Here is a 12,346-nt window from a genome sequence, read left to right as displayed (position 1 = left end):
TGTGTGTGTGTGTGTGTGTGTGTGTGTGTGTGTGTGTGTGTGTGTGTGTGTGTGTGTGTGTGTGTGTGTGTGTGTGTGTGTGTGTGTGGGGACCTAAATCTGTTTACACAGTCACGTGTGGGGACTTGCCTCCCCTTATGGGGACAAAATGGAGGTCCCCATGAGGGGAATCATTCATTTTAGGGTGAAGACTTGGTTAGGTTTAGGATAAGGGTAAGGGTAAAGGTTAGGCATGTGTTGGTTATGGTTAAGGTTAGGATAAGTCTCCAGGAAATGCATGTAAGTCAATGTAATGTCCCCTGAAGTGATGTATACATGGTGTGTGTGTGAGAGAGAGAGAGAGAGAGAGAGAGAGAGAGAGAGAGAGAGAGAGAGAGAGAGAGAGAGAGAGAGAGAGAGAGAGAGAGAGAGAGAGAGAGAGAGACAGTCAGCTGATTGATGGGAAAATGCTGGGAAAATGGTTGGTTGAAGGATAACATTAAGTCTAATAATGATGTACCGTGCATGTGTCCCGTTTCTCCATTTCTGGAAGTTGGCAACCCTAGGGGGGGGGGTCTGGGACCCGGAGTAATATGCGGCCGCGAGCCGTTATGTGCCATCATGACACGCATGGTGTTCTTTTTTTATATATTATAATGAACCTCGAGTCTTCCTGCCTGTCGGCTCTGCTCATCAATGTATAATAAGGCTCTGCTGCTCCGGTATGAGGGTCTAGCTTCAGCAGCTACATTACACGGGTGCGTTCATTAATATTAACTGTGTGGTCCGGAGTCACTGTGGCACAGACTGGACCGCTGGTGAACAGCTGTTAGAACGGGCCGTTCAGGTGTTCAGAGGAGAGCTCCCTGTCGGAGCAGCAGAGCGTGATGTGCACTGAAAAGTGTTTCTGTCGCAATATTATCGTTGAGCTAGCTAACTAGCATACATTGTCACTATCTGCTAACATTAGCTTTAGCCTTTGTTTTCTAATAGTTTTTTTCATAGGCTATAAACGGAGGAGGTATAAGTATAGATATTGTACTTGAGTAAAAGTAGAATTACTCAGATCTTGTACTTGAGTAAAAGTAGAAGTACTCAGGTCTTGTACTTGAGTAAAAGTAGAAGTAGCCTACCAGAATGTAGGAACAATTCTGCAATCAAAATGTTCCTCAAGTAAAAGTAGAAAAGTATTCTCATCAAAGTATAGTGAAAGTAGCGACAGTAAAAGTAGTCATTGTGCAGATTGGTCCATTACAGAATAATAGATATGATATGTTTTATAATGATTGATCATGCAAGTGTTCTCAAAGCTGGTAAACGTGCAGCTAGTTTGAATGACTTTGTATACTGCAGGGTAGCTTGTGGATTTACTCCAGGTGGAACTAAAGTCTGATTTAACACTTGATTAGATTTCACATCATTCATCCAGATATGTGAAGTAACTAAAGGTATTAAATACATGTAGTGGAGGAAAAGTACACTTTTTACCTCTGAACTGTAGAGGAGAAGAAGAACAAAGTAGCAAAACATTGAAATACTTAAATAAAGTACAAGTGTCTCAAAATTGTACCCATGTAGTACTTGAGTTTATGAACTTAGTTACTTTACACCACTGGCGATACAGATAGAAAGACTAAGCCTTGCACAGAGGCATGAAAATACATTTTCAAAATGCTCAACAGTGCTGCCAAAATTATAAACTGACTGCTACACAATTAAAATAAATGCTTTTATATATTTCTCTTTGGCATTTCTGTTATTATTGACATTGCTGCTTTAGTTGTTCTGACTGCTAAAATCCTCTGTTATTCCTAATTTTAAAGCCGATATTCCGTGGGGTCGGGGGGCTCGGATCCTTGTCACCTTTTTCATACCTGATAAGTTTGCATCCCTATATGTCAAATCTTGATGAGAAAACCATGGCTGTGGGACAATCTCAAGTGGTCTGAAAATATCAAAAATATATATTTTCAAAGATGACACACAAAGCTTTCACATTCACAATGGGAATGATGGTGTGAAATGCTTTTTGTCCATTATACTTGTCTGCTTCCCTCAGAGCACAGCCGCTCCCTGGGAAATGCCCTCAAAGACGAGGCAGGGGACAGCAGATATTTTTGTTGGCGTAGACCTTGAATTCAGATCCAAAGCATCTCTACAAGCCTGCACACCCTAATGGATATCCTACCATGTTTAACAAGCACAGAAAGAAGCATGAAGGGAAGGTATGCTGGAGCTCAAAACCATTCCTCCTTTAACATCCCAGGAAACGGAACTCATAGGGACTTATTCATATGCGTTGGCTGGTATTTCTTTGTATTTGACTCCATTGTTCTTTCCATTTTACTGATCCTTCTCTAAAACTTTGCAAGTGAAAAATACTCTTAGAAGATATAATACTTCCACTGGCTTTCACTGTTTTCAAATATATTTTAAAAACGTTTTCTACTGCTGTGACATAAACTTCCGTTTTTGGCTTTATCTTTTTGTTTTTAATAAGTTCATATTTATATTTATCTTTGTATGCTGTTTCATTATACTTATTCATTAAAGTACAACACAAATAAAATTGCCTTTAAAGAAATAAAATAACAATCATATTTAATAAGAAACACAAACACAATAGCCAGCGTGTAGTTCTGGAGGGGTGTTCGATTCCAGTTTTGGATAGTCTGGCGTGGTTTCGTTCCATTTCAAACAGCTGTTTGACGCTCTGCGTAACCTTATGGGAACTGTAGTCCTAAACGATAGCTGGGGATTATGGGTAGTGTAGTGTCTTCGGCCATCCTAAACTCAGAAATGTTGACAATCGCAATGATGCTCGAAATGTCCCTTATAGGCCTACGTCTGTTTCCGGTTATTTTTATTTTGAAATTCAGTTCCTGACGGACACCAAAAAAGCCCGAGATTATGGAATTAAACCAATAAATAAAAGCAAGGATCATTGTGTGTTATTGGTGAGTAAATAACAGTGTGTTATTTTGAAAAGAATAACAAATTAGAAGAAAAAAAATATTCTAAAAATACAGATTTCAGTAACCTGAGGCTCTGAGCCCCATTTATTTTCCTCACAGACGGCAACAAAAGTCCGAAATTATACGATTTAAAATAAAAGCATTAATTGTGGCTTGATATTGAGTAAGAACATGTTTTTATGAACCACACAGCTTCCGGTCTTCCACGACCCAACCGGAGAAAAAGACGTGCTGCAGCCTGCAGGCACTAAACACGTTATCAGTAGAAATACATTGCTTTTAAAATCGTGCTGTGCAACACGAAAAAAAGGGGCAAATCGTGATGGTGAACACGAATCAATAGATTAAAAATCGTGTTGGTGAACATGAAATGCCGTGAGACTGGGTTGGACGGTGATAAGACCGGGGGTATTGTGTATGTGAGGGGCTGCGCCGTCCGAGGGACATAAGGTATGCACGATCATGTTTTTTTTACAAAGACTATGATCATGGCAGCATTTCTGTAACATGTGCTTTGTTCTTTTATAGATTGTCCGCCACTGCTGTTCTGTTTTACCGTTCTGTTTCCCTTATTTTGGTTTTTTATCTTTAAAAGTACAATGGGAGCCAGAGCCTTTTCTTATCAAGCTCCACATTTGTGGAATCAGCTTCCAGTTTGTGTTCGGGCGGCAGACACCCTATCCGTTTTTAAGAGTGCGCTTAAGACCTTCCTTTTTGATAAAGCTTATAGTTAGGGCTGATTAGATTCAGCCCCTAGTTTTGCTGATATAGGCTTAGTTTGTCGGGGGACATCTTACTTCTTCCTTCTCTCTGTCTATACCCGTGTACACTCATGTTCCGATTAACCCAGCTTCCCCAAATGTCTTTCTTTTTGGTGTCTATATACGCTGGGATCCGGAGTCATGGATGATCCTGCAGTCCTGTGTCCTGGATCGCGAGCGCTGGATCTTGAGTCGTGGCTGTGGTCCTGGATCATAGGTCCTGGATGGATATCCTCGTGGATTCATCTTCCTATTATACACACATGCATTTCCAAACATTTGGACTACCTATGTTGCAAATGTATTATCTTTTCAATTTACACACGGCATCTATTGCACGTCTGTCCGTCCTGGGAGAGGGATCCCTCCTCTGTTGCTCTCCCTGAGGTTTCTCCCATTTTTCCCTTTAAACTGGGTTTTCTTTGGAAGTTTTTCCTTGTACGATGTGAGGGTCTAAGGACAGAGGGTGTCGTATTGTCATACTGATGTTCTGTACACACTGTGAAGACCACTGAGACAAATGTAACATTTGTGATATTGGGCTATATAAATAAACATTGATTGATTGATTGATTGATGGTTATAGTTGTTAGTTTTTATGCTTTTGTTTACATTGTTGCTTCAATTCCTAATCTCCCAAGAGTATTAGTGTTTTTACTATCTCAATTAATTGATGTACTATTGTGCTTTGTGTCGTTTGTTGAGGGATCCAGCACCTCTGACGTGAGCGGCAGCCTTGGGAGTTGGGATTCAGCGGTGTTAGGCCCTCACGTGCACTTCACTGCCCCTTAAGTGTGTGTGTGTTTAGTTAATTTTGCACTTTTCTTAATTTATCACTTTCTTTTCAGTTGCTGTGTCTGTACAGGGCACGTGTGAGTGGCGGTGAGTAGTATTCAGATTTGACCTGCTTGTTTCCCCCTCATATATATAATAGCATAGTAGATGAATTCATAATCAATTGTTGTTGTTTTTACTGGTTAAAATATTGTTTGTAAATGTGTCTATATGATAATAAATGTCATACTCTTGGGAGAAAATCCTTGTCTTAGATCTTTTTGTTGACTGACAACTGTATCGTGTTTTCTTTAAATTGAATCTGTGGAGTGTTTGCTGTTTGATCAAGTTGAGTCAGAGGACAACTTTGATCAGTAGAACAGCTAAACTTTAGGCCGTGTGCGCGGCCGCGGTTACATTCTGGCGTTGTTGGCAGGATACATTGGCAGTCCAATTGGTTTGAAAGAGGATACTTTTGTTTTCTATATATTTTCATTTATTTTTGGTGAAACAAGGCAGCAGTGTGCACATCGAGGGATCTGCTGGAATTTGGAGCTGATCTGTGGTGGTTCCCTGCTTTGGTTCATCCCTGCTAAGCTAAAGTGCTACATAGACTGTGCTTGTATTGACTATCTTTTTCACTCCAATCATGGCCAATGAACTTCAGGAATTAGGAGACTTGGTGCATCAACTTCAAGACGAGAAGGAGCAGCGGTGGCAGGAAGTGGACAGCTCCCCCCGGTCAGGCATGGACTCGGATCCTGATTCTCGTAGCCCGGTTATGTGCTCAACGTAGTTGTCGTAATAATCCTGTCCCTTCTGAATGTGCGCTTTATATCCCCCGAGAAAGAAAGTGTCCGACTTTTAGGGGGACCTCTGGTATTCCTGTAGAGCAGGGGTGCCCAACCTTTTTTGAACCGAGAGCTACTTTTAAAGTTGCCAGTCTGCCGAGATCTACCAGTCCAAATAGAGAGGCGTAGCCATTACTGACAGCCTACTACCAGGTAAATACACACTTCTACTTGTATAAAACTGACCTTTGTATGATTAATACTTCATAAAATACTGCAGATCCTTTATCTTACCTCTTTCTAATCTACACACATACAAGTATTTAACTGAAGTTACACAACAGTGTTGTTGATACAGAGTTGGAGTTTATTCACACCTCACATACTACAGTGGGTAATGTTTTCAAGAAACATTGAACAGTGCTGCCACATAAGACACAGGAAAAAAGAAAAGACTCTGAACCCTTTCTTTGCCATTATATCAAAATAGTGTTGCTACAAACGTATAAATTAGGCTTACTAATAAGACAACTCAGATCTGAAGCTACTCAGGAATCTGCTGCAACAGTGCAATAAAAGAGACACAATTAATAGAATCAAACCCTTTTTTTGTTGCATTTTAGTAGATTATAAAAAGAAATGCCTTTAAAATAGGATGCAAGCAACACTAGTTTCTTAACCTGAATTGATAATAGACTATAATCAATTTAAGTTTGCATTCTTATACCATTTTGTACAATAATTATAATGAATAAGTTCAAACAAACTCAAACTTACAGCTGATTAATAACGGTATCTAACTTGAGTTTTTATCATATCAAAAACATGTTGAAATGCTACTGTTATTTTTATTACGCATCGACAGCCTCCAGGAATGCTTCTTTCACAACTTCACCGTCTGTGAAAGACTTCATGTGTTCCGCAAGAACGTGACTGACACGATAAGATGCTATGGTAGCAGCCTTGCTCTTGTTGTTGGGCGGGTGAAAATGGACTGCTGTGCATTTAGCTGTCCTTTCAGGCCCCTCGCCTTTTGGGAGCGTAGGGCAGAATTAGGAGGGAATTCCGTCTCGTAGCGTTTGTGCACAGTTTTTAAATGCCGCTCCTAAATTACCCTTCTTCGATAAAGCCACGCTCGCATTGCAGATGAGACAGATGGACTTTGAATTGGAATAGATACAAAAATAATCATCCTCCCACTCGGAGTGAACATTATATATGTTTTGCTTCTGCCATAATTGCGGTCTTGTGTGTGTGTGCGGACTGTCACTCCTGTTGACACGGACAACGTTAGCGAACTAGTGCACTGCCCACTGCTCACCAGCCACGCCCCGACACATGGGGTCACGCCAGCCAATCACAAAGCTTTGATGCGTTCAAGTGCATTATTCTGGCACAGGAAGATTATGTTACAGGACATTAACGATAAAACAGAATATTGTTGTTCTATTTTTAGACACATCTCGCGATCGACTGGGAATCTCCCCGCGATCGACCGGTCGATCGCGATCGACTGGTTGGGCACCCCTGCTGTAGAGGATTGGGTCGAGGAGATGAAGGCCACGTTGAGGGCAAGGCACTTGAGGCCAGTTGATCAACCGTATTTCATATATGATCATTTGGACGGGGAGGCTAAAGATGAGATAAGGTACAGGCCTAGAGCAGAGAGGGAGGACCCTAAGAGAATTTTCACCATTCTCCGGGAGATGTATGGTTGTGCAAAGTCTTATGTTACTTTACAACAACATTTCTTCTCTAGAAAGCAACAAGAACAGCTTAACCAGCTGACACAGGGTCTACAAGCTTTAACCCCCTGCTACACTGCAACGCCCAGCCCATGTTATATGTAGGCGTTGCCAAAAGCCAGGTCATTATGCCAGGGAGTGCGGTGATGGTCAGGTTGAGTCACAGGGACAGCAGTTGAGGGCCCCATTGGCCCAGGTTTGGCAAGAGTTAGAGGTAAGCATCCCATAATCATACCAGGGGGTACAGTAAAGTGGGTGACTGCAACATGTTCCTCTCACTTTAGTGAACCTACAGGTGCTGTGTTGATTGAGCCCCTTGATGATGGTCGTTCCCTTCCTGAGTGTGTGTTGCTCTCCCCAACAATGGTCACAGTCACCAATGGCACTGTGTACATTCCATTGGTAAATGTAGGTGAGACAGATGTTGTTCTCGATCCTCGCCTTCCTATAGGACATTTGAGTCAGGCTCAAATTGTAAGTTTGCCAGATGGTGTTTCTACTGTAGCACATGAGTCAGGTGGTGTGACAGTTACCCTTTCCTCCCAAGAAGCTCAGGTGAACCCAGTAAGGCAGCATATCGAGACTGCAGATGTATCTGGCCTCGCTCAGTCAGATCAGGAAAAGGTAAGGTCTATGTTGAGGCAGTATGAGTCCGTCTTTGCAGCTTCTGACTCTGACCTGGGTTGCACCAATCTTTTAGCGCATGACATCCCCCTAGTTGATGAGGTGCCAATTAGGCAGAGGTACAGGAAAATTCCCCCATCTGACTACGACGAAGTTAGGGCTCACATTCGTCAGTTGCCAGACAGCCAGATTATAAAGGAAAGCTGTAGCCCCTATGCCTCTCCAATTGTCCTGGTGAGAAAGGAAGACGGCAGCCTGAGACTTTGTGTGGACTACAGCCTGTTGAATAACAAAACACGCAAAGACGCATTTCCACTCCCAAGGATTGAAGAGACTTTAGACGCACTGTCCGGATCCAAGTGGTTTTCCACACTAGATTTGGCCAGTGGTTACCATCAAGTCCCTGTTGCAGAGAAAGACAAACCAAAAACGGCTTTCTGCACACCTTTTGGCCTTTTTGAGTTTGAAAGGATGCCATTTGGATTGTGCAATGCTCCCAGTACATTCCAGCGTCTGATGTAAAGGATGTTTGGAGACCAGCACTGCCATTCTCTTCTTCTGTACCTTGACGATGTCATTGTGTTTTCCTCCACAGTAGATGAGCACCTCAAGCGACTGGAACTTGTTCTAGGACGTTTCAAACAAGAGGGGTTGAAGGCAAAGCTGGAGAAATGCCATTTCTTCCAACAAGAGGTGCAGTACTTGGGACATGTTATTTCTGCAGCAGGTGTGTCTACCGACCCAAAGAAAATTGCGGCTGTGGCTGACTGGCCCAAACCAGGTACTGTGTCACAGCTAAGGTCTTTCCTCGGTTTTGCCAGCTATTATAGGTGATTTGTTGAGGGGTTTGCCCAGTTGGCTGCACCTCTCCACAAGTTAGTGGCGGAGCTGACTGGGAAGAGGAAGAAGAATTCCCGTGGTAGGGATGTTGATCTGAGTGATGTATGGACAGCTGAGTGTGAAAACGGCTTTAAGGACCTCAAGGCAATGCTGGTATCCTCACCTGTACTCACCTATGCTGACTTTAAACTTCCATTCATTTTAGAGGTGGATGCCAGCCATGACAGATTGGGAGCTGTCTTATCCCAGGAGCAGGAAGGCAGCTGTGAATGACCCTGTGCTTGCAGCCCAGTCCACTATCTCTGCCATTCCTGAGAGGTCAACTGCTGACCTGGTTGCACTGCAGGGTGCTGACCCCACCATATGCACAGTCCTTCCTTTCTGGAGACAGCAGCGGATGCCAGGGCGGATGGAAAAGATGAGTCTTCCCCCTGCAGCCCTTGGGTTGTTGTGCCAGTGGGACCGCCTCATGATGAAACAGGACCTCTTGTATAGGACATACCAGCGGCCTGATGGGTGTAACGTGTTGACCAGTTGGTTCTTCCCGAGTGCTTGAGGGAGGAAGTGTTTCAGCAGCTGCACAACCACCATGGCCATCAAGGTATCAAGCGCACTACTGAGCTGATCCGACAGAGATGCTACTGACCAGGTATGAGACGAAAAATCAAAGACTGGTGTCAACTGTGTGAAAGATGCAGTGTTGCTAAAAATACACAGCCACAAGTCAAAGCCCCCATGGGCCATTTGCTAGCCTCAAGACCTAACGAAATACTGGCTATATATTTCTCTTTCTTAGAGCCTGCTAGGGATGGGAGAGAACAAGTCTTGGTAATGCCTGATGTGTTCTCTAAATGTACCCAGGTCATCCCTACTCGTGACCAGCGAGCTGCTACAGTGGCGGAGGTGCTTGTTAAGGAGTGGTTCTATAAGTATGGTGTCCCAGCTCGACTGCACTCTGACCAGGGTCGCAGTTTTGAGAGCACAGTCATCCAGCAACTGTGTGATCTCTACGGCATTAAAAAGTCGAGAACCACCCCCTAACATCCACAAGGTAATGGACAATGTGAACGTTTTAATAGAACTCTGCACAACCTTCTACGCACCCTGACCATTGAACAGAAGAGCCGATGGCCAGAATATCTCCAACAGGTCGTGTTTAGCTATAATACTACTCCACATCAAACCACAGGTTAATCCCCCTTCTTTTTGATGTTTGGCCGGGAACCCCAGCTTCCAGTAGATTTCCTATTAGGTCGTGTGGAAGAGCCTACGGCAGGAGAGGTCTGTGACTGGGTCCGGGAGCATCAACGACGGCTCCAGGTAGCAGTCGACGGTGCCCGTGACAGGATGAGACATGCAGCAGCCCAGCGAAAGGAGAGAGCAGATAAACAAGCCCAGGAGGATTTGTTATCAGCGGGACAGCCTGTCTACCTGCGGGATCATTCCCATAGAGGAAGGAACAAAATCCAAGATGCTTGGGCCCCTCGAGTCTTTCAGGTGGTGAGACCTCCTGAACCAGGAGCTGCAGTGTATGCTGTTGCACCACAAGAGAGGCCAACCGAGGTACGTCGAGTTCATCACTCTATGCTTAAGCCCGTTCCTGGTTGTCATCCTGCTGTGGAGGAAAGAGCCCCTAGTTCACGGACAAGGAGTATCGAGGATGAAGAGGAAGGAGACCTGGTGGTTGTGGTTCATCCTGCTGTTGAGGAAAGAGCCCCTCATCCTCTTAGAAGGCAGACCCATCCCAGGGTTGCCTCAATGGCTCGTCCTTCAACACTGATGGCAGCTCCAGCTGTGGCAACTCCTGCAGAGTTTCCCCATGTGACAATCTCTGGCCCAGCCCCCAGTCCTGATGTGGCAAGGAGATCTGCACGTGATACGGCTAGTAGACACTCTAACCCTCACCATTTGCCAGTGGCAGTAGGGAATAGAGCAAGTGGGGCTACAGCTTCCCAGTTACCTAGCACTAGCAGTTCTACCTTAGCCTACTTTAGTTGTCGGGCCGCCAATTTAAGAACCTGGGGTAGAATGTAGCCGACCATAGAGGTAAAGTACTTTTCGGCCACCGTAGTATTGCGCCACAGAGGTACCGCCCACTTCCGCATTCCCTTCACTTAGTAAACAATATTTATACAGCTGATACCCGATAGTTATTTCCCGTTCGACCGAGACGTTTCCGGTAAGTCTCCACAATTATCGAGTTAGTGGCATGTTAGGCTCTGGGTGTTTAACTTTTACACATTACTCCAGCAGACTGTAGCTTTGCCCGTGACGGTGATAAGACCGGCGGTATTGTGTGTGTGAGGGGCTGCGCCGTCCGAGGGACATAAGGTATGCACGATCATGGTTTTTTACAAAGACTATGATCATGGCAGCATTTCTGTAACATGTGCTTTGTTCTTTTATAGATTGTCCGCCACTGCTGTTTTGTTTTACCGTTCTGTTTTCCTTATTTTGGTTTGTTATAGCTGTTCGTTTTGATGCTTTTGTTTACATTGTTGCTTCAATTCCTAATCTTCCAAGAGTATTAGTGTTTTTACTATCTCAATGAATTGATGTACTATTGTGCTTTGTGTCTTTTGTTGAGGGATCCAGCACCCCTGACGTGAGCGGCAACCTTGGGAGTTGGGATTCAGCGGTGTTAGGCCCTCACGTGCACTTCACTGCCCCTTAAATGTGTGTGTGTTTAGTTAATTTTGCACTTTTCTTAATTTATCACTTTCTTTTCAGTTGCTGTGTCTGTTCAGGGCACGTGTGAGTGCCGGTGAGTAGTATTCAGATTTGACCTGCTTGTTTCCCCCTCCCAACAGTAACTTTCTGCGCTCATTTAGTCGGTTTTCATACGCTGGATACCATTTTACATAGCATAGTAGATGAATTCCTAATAAATTGTTGTTGTTTTTACTGGTTAAAATATTGTTTGTAAATGTGTCTATATGATAATAAATGTCATACTCTTGGGAGAAAATCCTTGTCTTAGGCCTTTTTGTTGACTGCCAACTGTATCATGTTTTCTTTAAATTGAATCTGTGGAGTTTTTGCTGTTTGATCAAGTTGAGTCAGAGGTGGTTACACTTAGTTCCCGATACTTAGTTCCCCAGAACTCTTTAGTTCCTGGAACTAAAGAGTAGATCGCGTTCACACCGGAATAAGTCCCTGAGGGAGGATTACGCAAATTAAGCCGCTGACGTCACTTATTCTTCTTCTGCTTTGGGTTTACTGGCAGGCCGCAAACAACTTCACGGCGTATACTGCCACCCGAATTCCCGGAGTCTGGTGGCAGTAAATAGCCACCCGAAGTAAATAGCCACCCGAAGTAAATAGCCACCCGAAGTAAATAGCCGCCAGAAGCGCTGACACCTCCTCATCAATCCACCGCTCCCACGTTTTATTTTGTGTTGCCATAAGTTAATCTCTCTCCGTTGGTGCACTGGGCTAACACTAATGCTGATAATGCTAATGCGAGCAAATGAAATGGCGGCTTCACAAAACTTTTCGGAGTTTTACGGGGTGTAGTTTGCAATTCGCCCAGCCAATCAGAAATTGGAACCTTTTCCTCCCCAGGAAAGTACCACCTCTCTAGCCGGGACTGAAAAGGGGTGAAAAGGTTTGCATGAACTAGGTTCTAGTTCCAGATCTTTTTGGTGTGAAAGCAAAATCCCAAGAACTATCGGAACTATTCCTGGGAAAAGTACTCCGGTGTGAAAGCGCCTATTGATCTGCTGACCTTCTCACGGATAGTGGCACAGCCACTTATACAAAAGTTTGGCACAAAACCACTGAGCCAGGGCAGGAGATCTCTGCTGGCAGATACTGTTGAACATCAGGCAAGATATGACAACACTTCTCACTGGCCA

The sequence above is a fragment of the Pseudochaenichthys georgianus genome, chromosome 22 (assembly GCF_902827115.2).
Source record: "Pseudochaenichthys georgianus chromosome 22, fPseGeo1.2, whole genome shotgun sequence".
Taxonomy (NCBI): domain Eukaryota; kingdom Metazoa; phylum Chordata; class Actinopteri; order Perciformes; family Channichthyidae; genus Pseudochaenichthys; species Pseudochaenichthys georgianus.
This window is presented reverse-complemented; position numbering follows the sequence as displayed.